Genomic DNA, 22,759 nt, shown 5'->3' with positions numbered 1-22,759 from the left:
ACTTTAAAACCCGTAAAACATTTCTTACAATAACCCAACTAAACCATAATTTATTATTAATCTTAAATTAAAATTAAAATTATAATAAATATATTACATATAGAGATTGAGAGATTGGAAAAAGGTATGCAGAATTCGAGCAGAATGCGTGAGCTTTTATAGGCCCACTTTGAACTGTACAGCTCCGCGAGTGCGGTACTTTTGTGCCTTACAGCTCCGCGAGTGCGGAGTTTCGGATTCCAGCTCACCAAATTGAGTTAAACGTGGGCTGCTGAATATTATAATATATAATATAATTATATATAATTTCATATAATTATATATATATATATATATTATATTATATTCTTGTGCATAGTTGACTTGTAATTTTGGCTCTGTTGAGTTGTACGTTGATGCTCGGTTTATGTCTCAGTTCCGAATTTTCGAACGCCTTTTCGTACGCTTAGATATCTTGTACTTTGCGTTTCACGGCTTGTACTCTTGTCATTTTAGGCGTTTCTCATCAATAAATTGAACCACTTGGATTGTACTTTGTACTTTTTAGCTTTTTGGTCATTTGCATCTTCAAATCGTCGATTCTGTCTTTTATCTTCGCACTTATTTATTTAAACGATTATTACATAAAAATAGAACAATTGCAACTAAAAACTTTACATATTGGAAGGATATTGCTATGAAATATATGTTCCTTTTTAGCATTATCAAATATTCCCACACTTGAACGTTGCTTGTCCTCAAGCAATACAGAACTTGAAATTAAAATCACACTTCACTCGAATTATTTTTTTATTCTCACACTTTATACATCAGTGATTTTGATACGGCGTTATAAACAATGATAGTAACAATGTGGTTTACAGTCTCACATGACTATAAAAATTTAGATCCTTTAAGGAAATTGGATCTTTATGAAAACATTTGATCTTTTGAAAATTTATTCTAGCTTTTACCCTAGATAAGTTTTCCAGAATAGCCCTTCACCGGTGTTGCAAAATGTTTTTGTGGGTTGTGTGGGTTTCAGATTTTAAAATTTTAGCTCAAAACTTGCGGTTTTGTGTCACCCACTTGCTAACCTTATATTAGGAAAGCACACGTCCAGTATACTTGCTCTGTATATTACCTTTCGGTAAACTACCGTCCAGTTGTAAAGGAAAGCGATGAACAAGCAACTGTTAAGGCAATGTCTAATGACATGCAGATGTTCATGGTCCACAACGTGTCGGATGCAATTACTATCCTTTGTAGGAGCAATTGCAAAGATCACCCTATAGTTTTTTCAGTCTAGCACAAGGTCCTATCTTCGACCATGCTATGTAACCACCGTTCTTACGGTTGACACCCGATTTAGTTCAGGTGACCTAATGAATTCTGATGAATTCTCAGGATTTTACGTTCAATGGTAATGAACGCATTGAAAATGGATTTTCAGAAAATAAATCGGTTTTAAATTTGATCAACATATTTTCTCGTTCAAGCTCGAGTTTAGATATCATTGAATTCCATGAGTTTGAATTCTCAATCTTTAAGTTCAATCTCAAGGATTGAGTAATATCAGGCTTAAAAGCTGATTTTCAATCTTAAAGGAGATAATCCTTTCTGGGGGTCTGATTCATTAGTCTTATCAAGCTAATTTGCACGGCGCCCTACCCATTTTACGAGACAGATCCTCTCATGGATAGGATAAGTCTGACCACTTGGCGACCCTTTTTGATGCTGAGGTCCGTGGATTTCCAGCTGATTTTTGAGATGACTTTTCTAGATTTTTTGTTAACCTACAGCTGGTCTGGACGACAACTTCCTAACCTAAATCAAGAAGCACGTGTCTTTTTCGGAAGACTTTGATTCCTTTTAATGATGGAAATGATTCATCGTGTAGATCCATCTTTCTTTCAAATATATTACAGTAAATCGGGTAAAACTGATTAGTTTAGTCCAAAACAAAAGTACCTGCAATAATCTTGTACAAATATGTGATATATGTTTTGAAGAACTTGGTAAATTCTTCCCACACTTAGCTTTTATTTATTCTTTTCTTTGCCTTTTTATTCTCCTTTATTCCATTTTAAATGAATTCAAGAATTTTAGGTTGTTTCTCCATTTATGTTCTCTCCGAGGTAACAATAATTTCGGTATTATAACCTAGTTTTATCGTTCATAAATATGTATAAACATGATTTTGAATTCATTTAGTTGAAAATTTTTCAAATTTTCACAAAATTTGGCAATTAAACTAAGTAACCCGAGAGAATTTATAACCCTTCCCCACACTTGAGATCATGCAATGCCCTCATTTGCATGAAATCAGACTATAATTATAAATTCATTAGGGTGATTAGTGTAGAAAAGTGATTAAAAATACCGAGTTTGCAAACATATTATTTTATATCACATTTGATACTTTGCGTCTTGTCGTCAAAATTAGTAGCTTTTGCTGAACTTAATATCAGTCTTTGAAAGTGCGTTGTTTTACCCTGTTTTATACATGAGATAAACTACAAACATATATATATATATATATATATATATATATATATATATATATATATATATATATATATATATTTTAAAACCTTTATTTATTAAAATAATTTAAATGAATAATTAAAATTTATCGTTTTAAAGCGAGTGTTTTAAAAACAAAGATTTTCGGGTTTTTTAATTTATTTATTTTTTTTATTATTTATTTTTTGCATACTTTAGATCAGTAATTTCATAACCCGTCCTAATCCATCTGGACGAAGTCCATATCGATTATAAACGATTCACAATAGTTGATTACATCGCGAGGTTAATGACCTTTATATGATACATTTTACAAACATTGCATTCGTTTTTCGAAAGACAAACTTTCTTTACATCGAAAGTTGACGATAAGCATGCCATTTCATAATACATCCAACTATAATTGACTTAATAATAATCTTGATAACTCAACGACTCGAATGCAATGTCTTTTGAAATATGTCATGAATGACTCCAAGTAATATCTCTAAAATGAGCAAATGCACAGCGGAAGATTTCTTTCGTACCTGAGAATAAACATGCTTTAAAGTGTCAACCAAAAGGTTGGTGAGTTCATTAGTTTATCATAATCATTCATTTTCATCATTTTAGTAGACCACAAGATTTCATTTTTCATAAGTAACATCTCATATCAGGCATTTCGCAAACTGCATAGAGATAAAAATCATTCATATGGATTGAACACCTGGTAACTGACGTTAGCTTAATGCATAGAATATCCCCAAAACAAAACCTCTCGTCTGTATAATAATCTCGAAGTACTAAAGCATTCGTACCCCGAATGAGACTTGTCAAGGTCCATAGATCTATCTTTAGGATTCGCGTCAATCAGGGGCCATTTCCCTAAATTCTTAGGTTACCAGACTTGAAGGGCGATATTCGGTTTAATAATTCAACCATATAATGTAGTTTTTGATCACTTGTGTCTATTTTGTAAAACATTTATAAAAGCAGCGCATATATTCTCAGTCCCAAAAATATATATAAAAAGGGAGTAATGAAACTCACAATACTGTATTTTGTAGTAAAAATACATATGACGATATTGAACAATGCAGGGTTGACCTCGGATTCACGAACCTATATCAATTATGTATATTAACACATATAATAACAACTAACAATTTATTAATAAATTACATATCATATTACTAAATAAGTTATATTTATCCTATATTGTTTAAGTAGTAAATATTTATTTCTATAATGCATTTATTAACATTAATAGAGTAAATATTTATTAAAGTAGTTTAATAATATAATTTTTATCATTTATCATAATATATTAAATTAAAAATTTATTTCAAGGTTTATGTGTGATAAGAATATATATATTTACATTATTAATATATTTTTTATATAGCTTACTTAATATCATCTTAACAATAAAAAAAATTTAGTAGAGTTTAATATTAATATATTTGTAATGTATTTTTGTAAAATAATATTTATTTGTAATAATAACAATAATAGTGATGATAATGATGATATTAATAATAATAGGAGTAATAATAGATACTACCTCAGAAGAAAAGCTCCAAAAAAAAAAAAAAAATTAACTGCCCATGCCCGGGCTCAAACCCGCAACCTCCCGTTAACCCGATAACATTCTTAGCTGTTCCTCTGTTGCCTACTTTTCTGAACTCTCACGGACCTAATATCTATATAATTCATCTTATTTTTGTGCTCTTTTCCTTCTTAATCTTTAACCCATATATTTATATCTTCATCATCTATATTCATAACTATTATCATCCTACTTCCTTATACCATTCTTTAACCATCATCATCATAACTCATGATCATCATATACAATATCATCCGTATATCCTATACATCACCCTCATCTTCACTATTCATAATCATCTTTAATCTAACTATCATCATAAACCATTCCCATCATCGTTCTAATTGTTGCTTCCATTTATCATCATTTTTTAAGCCATCTAAAATGGGGTTTTGACCCAATATGAAATTGATATCATTGTAGTTCATTAACGACCCACTTGTCTAGTCCCATTAATATGTTCTAGACCGAAACCAGAATAGGAATCGTGATTCAACATAATAATAATCTCTATCTTTATTATATTTGCATATGGAACCCAAAAGCAGAAACATTACTTTATTAACTCTTCCCCAATTCAACGTATTCTTAATCACTCATGGGTCTTCAAAATCGCTTATCACCAATCTTAATCTCCTTGGTCAAATTTCGGTCCCCCACAAAAGAAAGCATATCCCACTTATCACAATCAAGCCACTAGCCTTCATGCATAAAAAAAATAAATCGACTAGCTGTATAAAAAGAAATATAATTCGGTTCTTTCCATTCCCATTTTAATATTCAACTAGTGGGATGAATGTGGGTTTTGTTGGAGTTATAAAGGTTGGCCATAAACGTGCTGTACTTGCAATTAGGATCCAAGAAAATCCCATTGTTCACTTTATTGTTTCATTATTATTTATATTATTCATCTATTGCCAGCCATAATCATCGTGTATCATCCCCTCCTTTTTCTCTTGTTTAATTGTTCTTCTACAATCCATCTTTCACAGCTTCCTTTTTAGAAAAATGTATAGTAACAGAAACAGTTCGGCTGCATCAGCAGCTTTTTAGCTTCGAAAAAGAAGGAAAAGAACGTAAATAACTATATGGTGGCGGATGTGAGTGGTGCGAGGTTCTTGGTGGTGGTTTGGGTGGTTTTAATGTTGTAGGGTGGCGTTTACTAATACTAAACATAAATTTAGTTTAACGGTTTAATAGCTGTGGTGGTCTTTAAGTTCACAAGAAATTAAAATGGTGAGAGAGAGAGAGAGGTGGTTAGAGAGATACAAGGTGGTGATGATCGATGCTTTGGTTAAGGTGGTCGAGGATGGTGATTTTCGTTTAAACTATATTAGTAATATAAGCGATGGTGATGGGTTGATAGTCGTGGGTTTGGTGGTAGTGAAGTCGTGGAGTTAGTGATTCAATGATAGTAGTTTGATGGTGATCGAGCATGGTGGTGGTAGTGGCGATGTGGTGTTTGTTCTCTGGTGTTCCATGGTGGCAACTGAAGCTCGTGAAAGTGAGTTAGGGTTCAAGAAGAATGAGCAAGGTTGATGGTTCGATAAGGAGCTCGAAGGAGTCCAAGATTTAGTGATGACGATGATGACTTGGTTTTTCGATGAAGATAATTGATGTTGATTGAAATGGTGTGAGGTGGATAGGTGAAAAACAAGTGAGTGTTAATTTATGTTTTTAATTTCAATTCCATTGTGAAGATAGAATTATATATATAATTGGTAATCGAATATTTGATGCAGTACACTTGATTGTTTGTATTGTAATTTGATTTGGACGTATAACAAAATTTGAGGCAGAATTATGTAGTACAAGATTCGAAGGACAATTATGAAGTTGACAGGTTCATCTATCAAGAACTGAAGAGAAAGAAAAGGTTAAATCAGATAGAGATGTGTAACAGATTTGGATGTATTATTATTGAATTCGATGCTTAAACAAGAATAGAGACAGAAGAAAGAAATGAAAAGTAGGGATTGAAATTCAACAAATTTGTACGAATGAAGTTGATGTCTTATAGATTCTTGTTTTGTTATTAAGAGTTGGGTCACAAAATCAGATAGATTAAAAGCAGATAGTTGGATTCCATTTTATCTGTATTATTAAACATTATTAATATAAAATAATAAATAATAAATAATATTAATAATAATATTAATTACAATAATCATAAGATAATAATAATAAAAATGTCAATAATAATATTATTAATGTAAAAGAAAAAATGTATTATTTTCTAATAAAATAATCTTTTACAATAATAACAATTCATAATGATAATGGTAATAATAATAATATCTAATAATAATACTAATATTAATCATAATAACAAAAATTAAAATTTTACTTCTAGCTATAATAATAATGATATTAAAAATGATAACAATAATATAACAAATCAAATGTGTTAAATTTCATATTATAATTTTAATAGTATTCATGGTATTGTTATTAATTATTAATAATATAACAACTAAGATTAAACTTGTAATTAATATTACAATTATTAACTATGTAATATTTAATATTATAATAACACATGTATTTATATTTTTAAATATATATGTATCTATTTTTAAATATATATGTAATATTTAAATATATACTAATATTAATCATAATAACAAAAATTAAAATTTTACTTCTAGCTATAATAATAATGATATTAAAAATGATAACAATAATATAACAAATCAAATGTGTTAAATTTCATATTATAATTTTAATAGTATTCATGGTATTGTTATTAATTATTAATAATATAACAACTAAGATTAAACTTGTAATTAATATTACAATTATTAACTATGTAATATTTAATAATTATAATAACACATGTATTTATATTTTTAAATATATATGTATCTATTTACAATTAGTTGTTCGTGAATCTTTGAGAACGGTCTAAGGGTAAATGCATATATGAAAACAGTTCAAAAATTTTCGAGACTCAATATTACAGACTTTGCTTATCGTGTCGGAAATATATGAATATCAAGTTTAAATTTTGGTCGGAAATTTCCAGGTCGTCACAGTACCTACCCGTTAAAGAAATTTCGTCCCGAAATTTGAGTGTGGTTGTCATGGCTGATAATAAAAATGTTTTCATGATGAATAAGAGTTGCAGAATGGAGTGTTATCACCATTGAATAAATTGAATAAAACAATTCAACTACTCGAAGCATACGAATGAAGCTATCACTAAATAGTGAAATGAGAAAGACAAGTTTCATCATAACTTTTGACTAGTCATAGTTGAATTTAGAAAAATATGGTGCATCTTGACTTTTGATATTTTCTTGGTTGAATTCCGGAATTCAAGGGATATAAAGAAAATCTTCGAAATCTAAAAGGTTTGATTCCTCGGCGAATAAAGAAATTAAGCTCTCTATAATTAAATACGGTGATCTGCCTCGATTACTCTGTCTGATATTTCCATTATAAGTTAAACTCTTCAGTCCCATTATTCTCACCCTTCCTATATTTTCTTTCTTAGTTCACACATTTAAAAGGTTGTGAAAATGCTTAATCCATTTCTAATCCTTGATATTTTCCTAATTATCATTTATGTCATCCTTCGTTTCAATCTTCTACCAGAAAATCTGTTTACTTCCACTATTACCTTGGGGTGATACTATTCTTAATTATACCGTGTCTTTATATTGCTATTCGTATTAATATCCATGGTTTGTAACCTCCGTGTTGTTATTGGGCTTTATATTTTCTCTTATATTTTGTATCTCTTTGCCTTTTTATTATCCTCTCGACCTCTAGTAAAGTGAGCAACGGTCCAGAATTCGTAAGTACAGAGTTTCGAATGAACTTAATGTTTTAACCAAGAAAGAACGAAATCATACGATTTGATTTGTCAAATTATTAGAATCATTGAGAATAGAACTATCAAGAATATACTTTCTTGATATGTTCAGAAGTTAAGCAGAATGAAAGAGTCATGTAACATGGCACATGATGACGTTATGGTCTATGAATCATCATGTTCCATTAGAAACTCAGCATGTGTCACGACCCGGAAAATTTAGACTAATTTGAAACCAAACTATCGATACGATTTAATATTTTTGACACGATAAGCAAATTCTGTTAGGTCGAGTCTCAAAAAGTTTGAACTGTTTCATATATATTCATTTGACTTCGACCATTTTCGACGATTCACGAACAACTATTTGTAAATAGATATATATATATATATATATATATATATATATATATATATATATATATATATATATATATATATATATATATATATATATACACATGAATATTATTTGTAAACGTATAATAATACATTAATAAAGTATTAATTGTTGGAATTAAGAATATAAAATATTAAATGATATAATAAAGTCGTTATTTCAAATGAATCTCTATATATACAAATATATATAATATATTAAAAAAATAAATATTAAATTGAAATGTAATTTGATGTAATACACCATTTAGTTGATTCGGATGAATGAGTAAAATTATAATTTAGTTGTAATTTAAATATTTTTAGTATTATTATTACTAATTTTTATTAAACTTAATATTTTTATTAAAATTATTATCATTATCCTTGTTATTTGTATCATTACTTTTATTTTTATAAATAATATAAAAAGTATTATTATTATTAATATATTTATATTAAATAATTAGTAATATTAATAATATACATATAATTAGACAACAATTTCCAAATTCAGTTTTACGTCTTTTTCCACTTTCCATGATTCAAATATTTTCGTCCGTGACTCAATTATAGATATAGATTGATTGGAATGATTAGTGTTACTCACTGTGTTTAATTGATAATTGATTGATTATTGTGTTTCTTTGTTATCTTCAATCTTCTAACTCTATATATCTTTACATATGCATATATTGGGATATTTATATACAAACATCACACAATCACCTTCACTCGATTACTTTTCCTTTGGCTGTCATTTGAGCATCACCCTAACTAACAACAATCGATCACCAACTCACCATCAAGAACTACCACCAAAACCCGCCACATCCGGCCACACTACATCACACCCTCGAAACCACCTTTACCATACATCACCACCCTAACACCTATTATCACCAAAACATCGATCATCATCATCTAAATTATATATTGTTACTACAGCCTTACTACTCGATCCTCACTAAGCCTTCACCACCTTCGTTGTTTTTAAATTTACTCGCAATCCATTAAATCACCACCTTTGAACAACTCACTTAAACTGTTTCATATTTCTATTCACTTGTCTGAGAAAAGAAAAAAAAAATGCCATGAGTTGCTGTTACTTTGTTGCGGTGCTACAGCTCTTCGTCAGCCATAAACCGCCACACAAACCACCATTAAACCCGCTGATGTGCTACTATTTTTTGACCACCAAAACCACCCACAACAGTTTGTAAAACACCATCTGATGTTCGCCTGTTTTACCACTAATATCCACTCATTTTACTATTGATATCCGACTGTTTTTGTAGCTACTACTACAGCTACTAAGTCTGTTTTCATGTTGAACCACAACCATACGCGAACCAAACAAACCCATTTGATAATAATTAAGAATGGTAAATTGAAATTTCTTGGACGTTTTCCTTGTGGCCAACAAATAATAAAGTTAATAAATCATTTGGGGACATACTCATTATCTACTTGGGTGTGGTAGGGCCTTGGAGAATTAACTAAAACAAAAAGTGGTGTAGAGCTTGTGGGACGAGTTCATAATTAGGAGGGATTAAATTACTTTACATATTAATAATGATATTGATGATCAGATTGATAATGATAAAGGTGATGTTCGATGTTTATGATATGATGATGGGATTTTTAAAAGAATATGATAAGAGTGGTCACATGGCTGCAACTTGCATCTTTTCTGTTTTTTTTTAATGAAACGAATCCTAAGACCAAGCATTTAATCTTGCTGGGCTGTTACAGAAATACTTGTTTGGCCACCATATGTCTCTTTAAACCGTGAAATTGGGCTCAAGAAACTAATTGGATTTCTGATTATATGGGCCGTATTCCATTAGGTTGTTATTGGACTTGTGTAACAAAACCATTCCATAAAACAATTACAGCTAAATTTCGTTCCTTGTTGATTGCCTGATTGATAATCGATGATGATGAGGTTGGACCATATGATTATGATGATTTCATGTGAATATGTGATCATGATTATGAATAATGAAAATATGATTGATGATGTGGTTTGGTAATAAAAATTCACGATGTACGTATGAGTTATGATAACTTGATACGTGAATAATGATGAAGTTTGTGATGTTAATTGGTTATGAGGGTGTTTATTTGTGTACCGAGAGGTCTCGGGTTCGAGACCTGTCCAAGACATTTTTTTTGGGAAAAAGCTTAAAGGTAGTTTATTTATTATTATTGTTATTATTATTATTATTGTTATTATTATTATTATTATTATTATTATTATTATTATTATTATTATTATTATCAGTATCACTAATAGTATCATTATTTTTAAAATTTATCACTTTTATCAAAAGTAATATTATTATTGAAATTAACATTTTTATTAAAAAAAAATTAAAAAAAATTAATATTTTTATTATTATTAAAATTATCATTTTTATTATTATTAGAATTATCATGATTTTTATCATAATTAATATTATTTTTATCATTAATTTTATTATTATTATTAATATATCAAATAAGGATTTTCTATATAAAAATAAATTTATGACATAAGACATAACTATGTTAATATCAATATTATATATGAAATAATAATTTAATGAGTAATTAGTATATTAAAAATTTAATGTTATAAGTATTACTTAAATAAAATATATAGATTTATCTATATAACATATAATATAACAAGTATATTATTGATAATAATATATAAAGTTATTCGATTACTACTTTGTGTTAATATATATACTTGACATAGGTTCGTGAATCCAAGGCCAACCCTGCATTGTTCAATATAGTCATATATATTTTTACTACAAAATACATTAGGTGAGTTTCATTTGCTCCTTTTTAATTGCTTTTGCAATATATATTTTTGGGCTGAGAATACATGCGTTGCTTTTTTAAATGTTTACGAAATAGACACAAGTACTTAAAAATATATTCTACGTTGAGTTGTACCACTGGCATACTTCCCTGTAGCTTGGTAACTACTATTTACATGTGGTATTGTAAACGCGAATCCTGTTGATAGATCTATCGGGCCTGACAACCCCAACCGGACTGGACGACCAGTATTCAACGGTTGCACAGTACTTCGTTTCGTGACTACACTTGGTACGGTGTAGTGAGATTTCATAATAAAGGGAATATGCGACGTTGATTAAATGTTAAGTATGGTTACCAAGTGCTCAACCACTTAGAATGCTTTACATACACTTGCGAGTGTATTATGTTTATGATTATGAAATCTTGTGGTCTATTAATATGTTGAAATGATTATTACAATAAACCTATGAACTTACCAACTTTTTGGTTGACACTTTAAAGCATGTTTATTCTCAGGTACGAATTAAGTCTTCCGCTGTGCATTTGCTCAATTTAAGGACATTATTTGGAGTCGATCATCGCAATGGGACCAAATGTTTATGACTTCGTCCAGGAGGATTAGGACGGGTCACTACATATGGTATCAGACCAGTGGTCTTAGCGAACCAGGTCTTGCATTAATGTGTCTAACTGATAGTTGATTAGATGCATTAGTGAGTCTGAACTTCGACCGTGTCTGCATGTCAAAAGTTTTGCTTATCATTCCGTTTCGAAAATTCCCTGCTTATCATTTTTAGGGAATAACTTGCTTATCATACTTAATCTAGACATATCTTACTGCCTGGATTGCATGAATAGTTTATAGACATAATTCATATCTTAGCGTATCTGCTAATTCATATCTTAGCATATATGTTACTGTAAACTTTGCCTAACATATTCCGTAGATTCCTCCGTAACTTATGGGATTTTAGTATTATATATGTATATGTAAATTATGTATTGCAGGGTACTAATCTACATCCTATAATCTATTTCTTATCGAAAATCCTTCATCTGATCGTACGAGATGAATCCCTCAACTAGTTCGAATTCCTCGGATTTCGACAGCTATTCTAATATGGAGTTTCACCTAAGCTCCGAAAGTAGTGTCACCAGAATGAGTCAACCAATCATCCATCCCCACTTCATCTGATGGGTTCGTTGTCGACTTAATCAATGGAGACGCGCAGAAGGTGATCCCTTCCACTAACCGAATTCACCTTTTGGCGAAGTACCTGAATCACTTACCGGCGAACCTGTTCGAAACACCATTTTCACTCTCGTTGCCCGAATATCTTGCCACGATTATATTCTATCCACAATTCTAAACCTTATTCATCCGTTCGTTCTGACCGACAATCATCTTGGAGTAATGGAAGAAGTCAACGAGCTTCACACTCGCTTAATAAATTTGGAGAATATGGTGCAAAATTTACCAGTTTCAGCAACATCACCGGTACCAACAGTACCATCAGCAACATCGATACCAGTACCACCAACAACCCAAATTTCAACATCACATGTCTCAACATCTCATTCTGTACCTCGAGCCTAATCATCGTTCTACGTATCGTTCTATCTACTTTATCTTCATTTTACATATCGTTCTACATCGATTATCTTCGCTCGACATGACGATTATGTAATTTCTAAAGTTTTAGAGATTATGTAATCTAGTTCTAATGATAAATTAAATGAGTTTAATATCTTATTAACTCATAAAATCCATGATTACATCTGAAGAAAATATATATATGTATGTATATTTTCATAAAGATTGTAATTAAAAACTCTTTTGTACAAACTGTTAATGGTGAAAATATTTTAACGGGTAGGTAATACCCGAGGAATATTTAGATTTCACATTAATAAGTTACACCATACATTCTTCAAATCTGATTCAACGATCATTTACTATCCAATTTACATTCACCGATATACGAATCTGTTCACCACAAAATATCCATTTTCATTCAATTTCATATTTGAATTTTGACTTTTCAGAATCCAACAAGTGGCATAATGAAGAAAACATTGGACAAAATAAAATTGTTAGAAACAAACAAATTAACTACGAGAAAAATGTTGTTAAGAATTCACGCTAACTGTTCCTAGCTAATTGTTCCTAGCTAACTGATTACATTTTATTTATCGCAATTTATTTATCGCAATTTACATTCTCGCAATTTTACTTATCGTCATTTAATTTCTGTTATTTACTTTACGCACTTTATTTATCGTCATTTAATTTCTGTTATTTATTTTTATGCACTTTAAATATCGGGACACGTATACAAGGTTTTGACATATCATATCGACGCATCTATATATATTATTTGGAATAACCATAGACACTCTATATGCAGTAATGCGGGAGTTAGCTATACAGGGATGAGGTTGATTCTACAATAATATATATAGTTTGAGTTGTGATCGAGTCTGAGACGTATACGGGTCACGAAACGTATTAATTAATTCGAATATTATATATTAAACTATATATGAATTATTGGACTGTTAACTGTGGACTATCAACTGAGGACTATCAACACTGGACAATTAAAATGAATTAAAATATTGATTATAACATATGAAACTAAACAATTCTTCAAGTTTGCCACTTGATTTCATCTTAAACCTCATTCGTATCTTGATGATTACAATTTGCGTTCAAACCTTTCATGATTCTTGAAAACATCTCAATCGAGAAGATGAACCAACCGCACTTCATCTACGGAAGAAAAGATCTATGCATATATGCACCCAAAAAACACTCGGAAACTGAGTAAACGTTTAACACATAGATGTGCTAATTCCTTTAGTGTTATTATTTCCCAAAATAATTTGGTAATCTCTTTCAAAGTAGCAAATTTTGTCACAGCTCCAACAAGTCAACTCCGACTTTTCATCCGAAACAACCTTATCATAACCTTGATATATATATATATATATATATATACATATATATATATATACATATATATATATATATATATATGCGTACTCTTTATTGTTACTGGGGAACCTTTTATATTCCACCACATTACCATCAGTGTTTAATCATCTAAAAACACAATTCTCCTGAAACCACCTCGGTTTGATAACCGATGACTCAGATCCGTTAACTTTGAAAATGCTGACGAAGCAGCATGTTGTAGATGGTCTTAATGGCCAAAAGTGATGATAAAAGAATGGAGTGTTGGGAATGCTCGATAGAAAATTTGGTACTGAAAAAAAAAGAGATTGAGTTAACCAAACAAAGGACAAATACAAGGACCAAACCCTATATTCGAAGAATCCAGGTAATTCGGGATCCGAAGAAATCTTTAGAGAATACCTTACTTCGAGGTTATGTTAATCTTGCGGAAAATTTTTCATCATCATCTTTCGAACTTAGAAATTCCAAAATATCGTCATAAATATCTTCGATATTTCTGAAGATATATTCACATATATTCTTGTCCGAAATTATCTATCTCTTCGTGCTATCCGTGTTACGTCATAAAGGAAGCTATTTTAGTTTCTAAATTTCTTAAATTTGAATTTAAATTATGGATGATTTTTGGAGAAGTGTTGGGAATTGAAGCATGAATTAGTATAATATAATGACGCCGGGCCAACGTGGTTATATTACAGTAAATCATGCTAAATTTCTAATGTAACGTGATGATAATTCATAGACCTTATCCTCATCATGTGCCATGTTACATAACTCTTTCATTCTACTTAATCTCTAAACATATCACGGAAATATTTCCTTGATATTTCTGTTCTTCCGTAATTGTAACAAATTGCTAATAAATCGTGCTATTACATTTCTTTCTGATTAGAAGGTTTTCTTTAAATTTCTTGAATTCCAGAAATCCACCATGACTACGTCAAAAGTTAAGACGAAACTTTTCACTCTTTTGTGGTAGCTTCATTTATACGCTTCACATGATCGAATCGTTTTATCTATATTAATCAATAATGATAAAATTCTAAATATCAATTCTTATTCGTCATGAAAATATTTTTAGTGTTAGCCATGACGACCTCGACCAAATTTCGGGGACGAAATTTCTTTAACGGGTAGGTACTGTCACGACCCGGAAAATTTCGACTAATTTGAAACCAAACTATCGATACGATTTAATATTTTTGACACGATAAGCAAATTCTGTTAGGTCGAGTCTCAAAAAGTTTGAACTGTTTCATATATATTCATTTGACTTCGACCATTTCCGACGATTCACGAACAACTATTTATAAATAGATATATATATATATATATACACATGAATATTATTTGTAAACGTATAATAATACATTAATAAAGTATTAATTGTTGGAATTAAGAATATAAAATATTAAATGATATAATAAAGTCGTTATTTCAAATGAATCTCTATATATACAAATATATATAATATATTAAAAAAATAAATATTAAATTGAAATGTAATTTGATGTAATACACCATTTAGTTGATTCGGATGAATGAGTAAAATTATAATTTAGTTGTAATTTAAATATTTTTAGTATTATTATTACTAATTTTTATTAAACTTAATATTTTTATTAAAATTATTATCATTATCCTTGTTATTTGTATCATTACTTTTATTTTTATAAATAATATAAAAAGTATTATTATTATTAATATATTTATATTAAATAATTAGTAATATTAATAATATACATATAATTAGACAACAATTTCCAAATTCAGTTTTACGTCTTTTTCCACTTTCCATGATTCAAATATTTTCGTCCGTGACTCAATTATAGATATTGATTGATTGGAATGATTAGTGTTACTCACTGTGTTTAATTGATAATTGATTGATTATTGTGTTTCTTTGTTATCTTCAATCTTCTAACTCTATATATCTTTACATATGCATATATTGGGATATTTATATACAAACATCACACAATCACCTTCACTCGATTACTTTTCCTTTGGCTATCATTTGAGCATCACCCTAACTAACAACAATCGATCACCAACTCACCATCAAGAACTACCACCAAAACCCGCCACATCCGGCCACACTACATCACACCCTCGAAACCACCTTTACCATACATCACCACCCTAACACCTATTATCACCAAAACATCGATCATCATCATCTAAATTATATATTGTTACTACAGCCTTACTACTCGATCCTCACTAAGCCTTCACCACCTTCGTTGTTTTTAAATTTACTCGCAATCCATTAAATCACCACCTTTGAACAACTCACTTAAACTGTTTCATATTTCTATTCACTTGTCTGAGAAAAGAAAAAAAAAACGCCACGAGTTGCTGTTACTTTGCTGCGGTGCTACAGCTCTTCGTCAGCCATAAACCGCCACACAAACCACCATTAAACCCGCTGATGTGCTACTATTTTTTGACCACCAAAACCACCCACAACAGTTTGTAAAACACCATCTGATGTCCGTCTGTTTTACCACTAATATCCACTCATTTTACTATTGATATCCGACTGTTTTTGCAGCTACTACTACAGCTACTAAGTCTTTTTTCATGTTGAACCACAACCATACACGAACCAAACAAACCCATTTGATAATAATTAAGAATGGTAAATTGAAATTTCTTGGACGGTTTCCTTGTGGCCAACAAATAATAAAGTTAATAAATCATTTGGGGACATACTCATTATCTACTTGGGTGTGGTAGGGCCTTGGAGAATTAACTAAAACAAAAAGTGGTGTAGAGCTTGTGGGACGAGTTCATAATTAGGAGGGATTAAATTACTTTACATATTAATAATGATATTGATGATCAGATTGATAATGATAAAGGTGATGTTCGATGTTTATGATATGATGATGGGATTTTTAAAAGAATATGATAAGAGTGGTCACATGGCTGCAACTTGCATCTTTTCTGTTTTTTTTAATGAAACGAATCCTAAGACCAAGCATTTAATCTTGCTGGGCTGTTACAGAAATACTTGTTTGGCCACCATATGTCTCTTTAAACCGTGAAATTGGGCTCAAGAAACTAATTGGATTTCTGATTATATGGGCCGTATTCCATTAGGTTGTTATTGGACTTGTGTAACAAAACCATTCCATAAAACAATTACAGCTAAATTTCGTTCCTTGTTGATTGCCTGATTGATAATCGATGATGATGAGGTTGGACCATATGATTATGATGATTTCATGTGAATATGTGATCATGATTATGAATAATGAAAATATGATTGATGATGTGGTTTGGTAATAAAAATTCACGATGTACGTATGAGTTATGATAACTTGATACGTGAATAATGATGAAGTTTGTGATGTTAATTGGTTATGAGGGTGTTTATTTGTGTACCGAGAGGTCTCGGGTTCGAGACCTGTCCAAGACATTTTTTTTGGGAAAAAGCTTAAAGGTAGTTTATTTATTATTATTGTTATTATTATTATTGTTATTATTATTATTGTTATTATTATTATTATTATTATTATTATTATTATTATTATTATTATTATTATTATTATCAGTATCACTAATAGTATCATTATTTTTAAAATTTATCACTTTTATCAAAAGTAATATTATTATTGAAATTAACATTTTTATTAAAAAAAATTAAAAAAAATTAATATTTTTATTATTATTAAAATTATCATTTTTATTATTATTAGAATTATCATGATTTTTATCATAATTAATATTATTTTTATCATTAATTTTATTATTATTATTAATATATCAAATAAGGATTTTCTATATAAAAATAAATTTATGACATAAGACATAACTATGTTAATATCAATATTATATATGAAATAATAATTTAATGAGTAATTAGTATATTAAAAATTTAATGTTATAAGTATTACTTAAATAAAATATATAGATTTATCTATATAACATATAATATAACAAGTATATTATTGATAATAATATATAAACTTATTCGATTACTACTTTGTGTTAATATATATACTTGACATAGGTTCGTGAATCCAAGGCCAACTCTGCATTGTTCAATATAGTTATATGTATTTTTACTACAAAATACATTAGGTGAGTTTCATTTGCTCCTTTTTAATTGCTTTTGCAATATATATTTTTGGGCTGAGAATACATGCGTTGCTTTTATAAATGTTTACGAAATAGACACAAGTACTTAAAAATATATTCTACGCTGAGTTGTACCACTGGCATACTTCCCTGTAGCTTGGTAACTACTATTTACATGTGGTATTGTAAACGCGAATCCTGTTGATAGATCTATCGGGCCTGACAACCCCAACCGGACTGGACGACCAGTATTCAACGGTTGCACAATACTTCGTTTCGTGACTACACTTGGTATGGTGTAGTGAGATTTCATAATAAAGGGAATATGTGACGTTGATTAAATGTTAAGTATGGTTACCAAGTGCTCAACCACTTAGAATGCTTTACATACACTTGCGAGTGTATTATGTTTATGATTATGAAATCTTGTGGTCTATTAACATATTGAAATGATTATTACAATAAACCTATGAACTCACCAACTTTTTGGTTGACACTTTAAAGCATGTTTATTCTCAGGTACGAATTAAGTCTTCCGCTGTGCATTTGCTCAATTTAAGGACATTATTTGGAGTCGATCATCGCAATGGGACCAAATGTTTATGACTTCGTCCAGGAGGATTAGAACGGGTCACTACAGCATGACTTACGGTAATATAATCACGTTGATCAAGTGTCATTATATTATACTAATTCATGCATCAATTTATTTACATTTCTCCAAAATTCATTCATAAATTAAACTTAGATTTTAAAGAAGTTTCCAATATAATGAAACATAGGAAACACGAATAGGTATATAATTTCGAACGAGAATATTTATGAAAATATCCTTAGAAATATCGAAGATATTGATGATGATATTTTTGAATTTCTAAGTTCGATGGTGGATGGAGAAAGATTTTCCGCAAGATTTTAACATGACTTCGGAGCAAGATATTCTCTAAAGATTTCAACGGATCCAGAATTATCTGGACTCTTTGAATATAGGGTATGGTCCTTGTATTTTTCCTTGGTCTCCTTCATGGTTAGCTCAATCCATTTTTCAGTTCCAACTTTTCTGAGCTTTTCCAACATACTATTCTTTATCATTAAACTTCCGACGATTAAGGTCATTTACGGTTGTCTACAGTTTCTGCTGCTTCATTCAGCTTTTTCAACATTCAGAGTATTGGTTTGTAGACTGAGTACTGTTCAGAATTTCAGAATGAAAGACCATAATTCTAAAAGATAAATGTTATACATATAACTGTTGATGTAGATATGATGTGCGTTTTCAAAGTACTGATTGTTGATTCCCGATAATTGGTATGGCAGTTCTCGTTACAAGATGCGGATGTGTATATGATAGGGTTTCAATAAATAAATATAATGATTTATCAGAGAGATTTAAACCAATAAGCAACGAGGTTGTTGGTACGTCTGCTGGTAATATGGTAGAATATGAAAGGTTCCCCGATAACAATAAAAGAGCACGCATATATATCAAGGTTATAATAAGGTTGTTTCGAACGAAAAGTCTAAGTTATCTTGCTGGAGCTGTGATAAAATTCGCTACTTTGAAAAAAGATTATCAAGTTATTTTGGGTAATAATAACACTAAGGAATTAGCACAATTACGTGTTAAACGTTTATTCAGTTTCCAAGAGTTTTTCAGATGCATAACTATATGCATCAATCTTTTCTTCCGTGGATGAAGTGCGGTTGGTTCATCCTTTAGTTTGAGGTGTTTTCCAGAATCATGAAAGGTTTGCAGATCGTAATCGTCAAGATACAAATGAAATTTAGGATGAAATCAAGTGGCAAACTTGAAGAATTATTTAGTTTCATATGTTATAATTAGTATTTTAATTCATTTTAATTGTCCAATATTATTCGTCCACAGTCGATAGTCCACAGTTAACAGTTCAATCATTCATATATAGTTTAATATATAATATTCGAATTAATTAATACGTATCATGACCCGTGTACATGTCTCAGACTCGATCACAACTCAAAGTATATATATTATTGTAAAATCAACCTCAACCCTGTATAGAGAACTCGATCATTACTGGATATAGAGTGTCTATGGTTATTCCAAATAATATACATATATGCGTCGATATGATATGGCAAAACCTTGTATACGTGTCCCGATATTTAAAGTGCGTAAAATAAATAACAGAAATTAAATGACGATAAATAAAATGCGTAAAGTAAATAACAGAAATTAAATGACGATAAATAAAATTGCGAGAATGTAAATTGCGATAATTAAATTGTGATAAATAAAGTGTAATCAGTTAGCTGGGAACAATTAGCTAGGAACAGTTAGCGTGGATTCTTAACAAAATTTCTCATAGTTAATTTGTTTATTTCTAACAAATTTTATTTTGTCAAATGTTTTCTTCATTATGCCACTTGATTTTTGAGAAATCAAAATCCAAATATGAAATTGGATGAATATGGTTATTCTGTGGTGAACGGATTTGTATATCGGTGGACGTAAATAGGATAGTAAACGACTGTTGAATCAGCTTTGAAGAATGTACAGTGTAACTTATTAATGTGAAATCTAAATATTCCTCGGGTATTACCTACCCGTTAAAATATTTTCACCATTAACGGTTTGTACAAAAGAATTTTAATTACAATCTTTATGAAAATATACTTACATATATATTTTCTTCAGATGTAATCATGAATTTAATGAGTCAATATGATATTAGACTCATTTGATTTACCGTTATAAAAAGAATATATAATCTCTAAAACATTAAAGATTACATAATCGCCATGGTGAACGAAGATAAATAATGTAGAATGATTCGTAGAACGATGATTATACTCGAGGTACAGAATGAGATATTGGGGCATGTGATGTTGAAACTTGTGTTGTTGGTGGTACTGTTGATGCCGGTGATGTGGCTGAAGCTGGTACGTTTTGCACCATATTTTCCAAGGCTATAACTCGGGTGCAAAGCTCGTGGACTTCTTCCATTATTCCGGGTTGATTGTCAGTCGGAACGAGCGGATGAATAAGGTTTAGAATTTTAGATAGAATACAATCGTTGTGAGATATTCGGGAAATGAGGTTGAAAATGGTGTTTCGGACTGGTTCGCCGGTAAGTGCTTCAGGTTCATTGCTATGAGGTAAATTCGGTTGGTGGGTGGATAGGATCGCCTTCCTCTCGTCTCCATCAGTTAAGTCGACTACGAACCCATCAGATGAATTGGGGATGGTTGATTGGTTGATTCATTCTGGTGACACCGCTTTCGAAGCTTAGGTGAATATCCATGTTGGAATAGTTGTCAAAATAACTATCGGAATAGCTATCGAAATCTGAGGGACTCGAACTGGTTGAGGGATTCATCTCGTACAATCAGATAAAGGATTTTCGATAAGAAATAGATTATAGGATGTAGATCAGTACCCTGCAATACATAATTTACATATGTATATATAATACTCAAATCCCATAAGTTACGGAGGAATCTACGGAAGCTGTCAGGCAAAGGTAACAATAACAAATACGCTAAGATATGAATTGTCAGATACGCTAAAATATGAATTTTGTCTATACACTATTCATGCAGTCAATGCAGTAAAACGTGTCTAGACTAAGAATAATGAGCAGGTAATTTCCTAAGGATGATAAGCAGATGATTTCTGACAAAAACGATAAGCAAAACTTTTGACATGCAGACACGGTTGAAGTCCAGACTCACTAATGCATCCTAACGACTACCAGTTAAACACACTAATGCAAGACCTGGTTCGCTAAGACCACCGCTCTGATACCAACTTTCATAACCCGTCCTAATCCATCTGGACGAAGTCCATATCGATTATAAACGATTGACAATAGTTGATTACATCGCGAGGTTCATGACCTCTATATGATACATTTTACAAACATTGTATTCGTTTTTCGAAAGACAAACTTTCTTTACATCGAAAGTTGACGATAAGCATGCCATTTCATAATACATCCAACTATAATTGACTTAATAATAATCTTGATAACTCAACGACTCGAATGCAACGTCTTTTGAAATATGTCATGAATGACTCCAAGTAATATCTCTAAAATGAGCAAATGCACAGTGGAAGATTTCTTTCGTACCTGAGAATAAACATGCTTTAAAGTGTCAACCAAAAGGTTGGTGAGTTCATTAGTTTATCATAATCATTCATTTTCATCATTTTAGTAGACCACAAGATTTCATTTTTCATAAGTAACATCTCATATCAGGCATTTCGCAAACTGCATAGAGATAAAAATCATTCATATGGATTGAACACCTGGTAACCGACGTTAACTTAATGCATAGAATATCCCCAAAACAGAACCTCTCGTCTGTATAATAATCTCGAAGTACTAAAGCATTCGTACCCCGAATGAGACTTGTCAAGGTCCATAGATCTATCTTTAGGATTCGCGTCAATCAGGGGCCATTTCCCTAAATTCTTAGGTTACCAGACTTGAAGGGCGATATTCGGTTTAATAATTCAACCATATAATGTAGTTTTTGATCACTTGTGTCTATTTCGTAAAACATTTATAAAAGCAGCGCATATATTCTCAGTCCCAAAAATATA

This window comes from Rutidosis leptorrhynchoides, chromosome 9, assembly GCF_046630445.1.
Source record: "Rutidosis leptorrhynchoides isolate AG116_Rl617_1_P2 chromosome 9, CSIRO_AGI_Rlap_v1, whole genome shotgun sequence".
Lineage (NCBI taxonomy): Eukaryota > Viridiplantae > Streptophyta > Magnoliopsida > Asterales > Asteraceae > Rutidosis > Rutidosis leptorrhynchoides.
Note: the sequence above shows the minus strand (reverse complement) of the source record.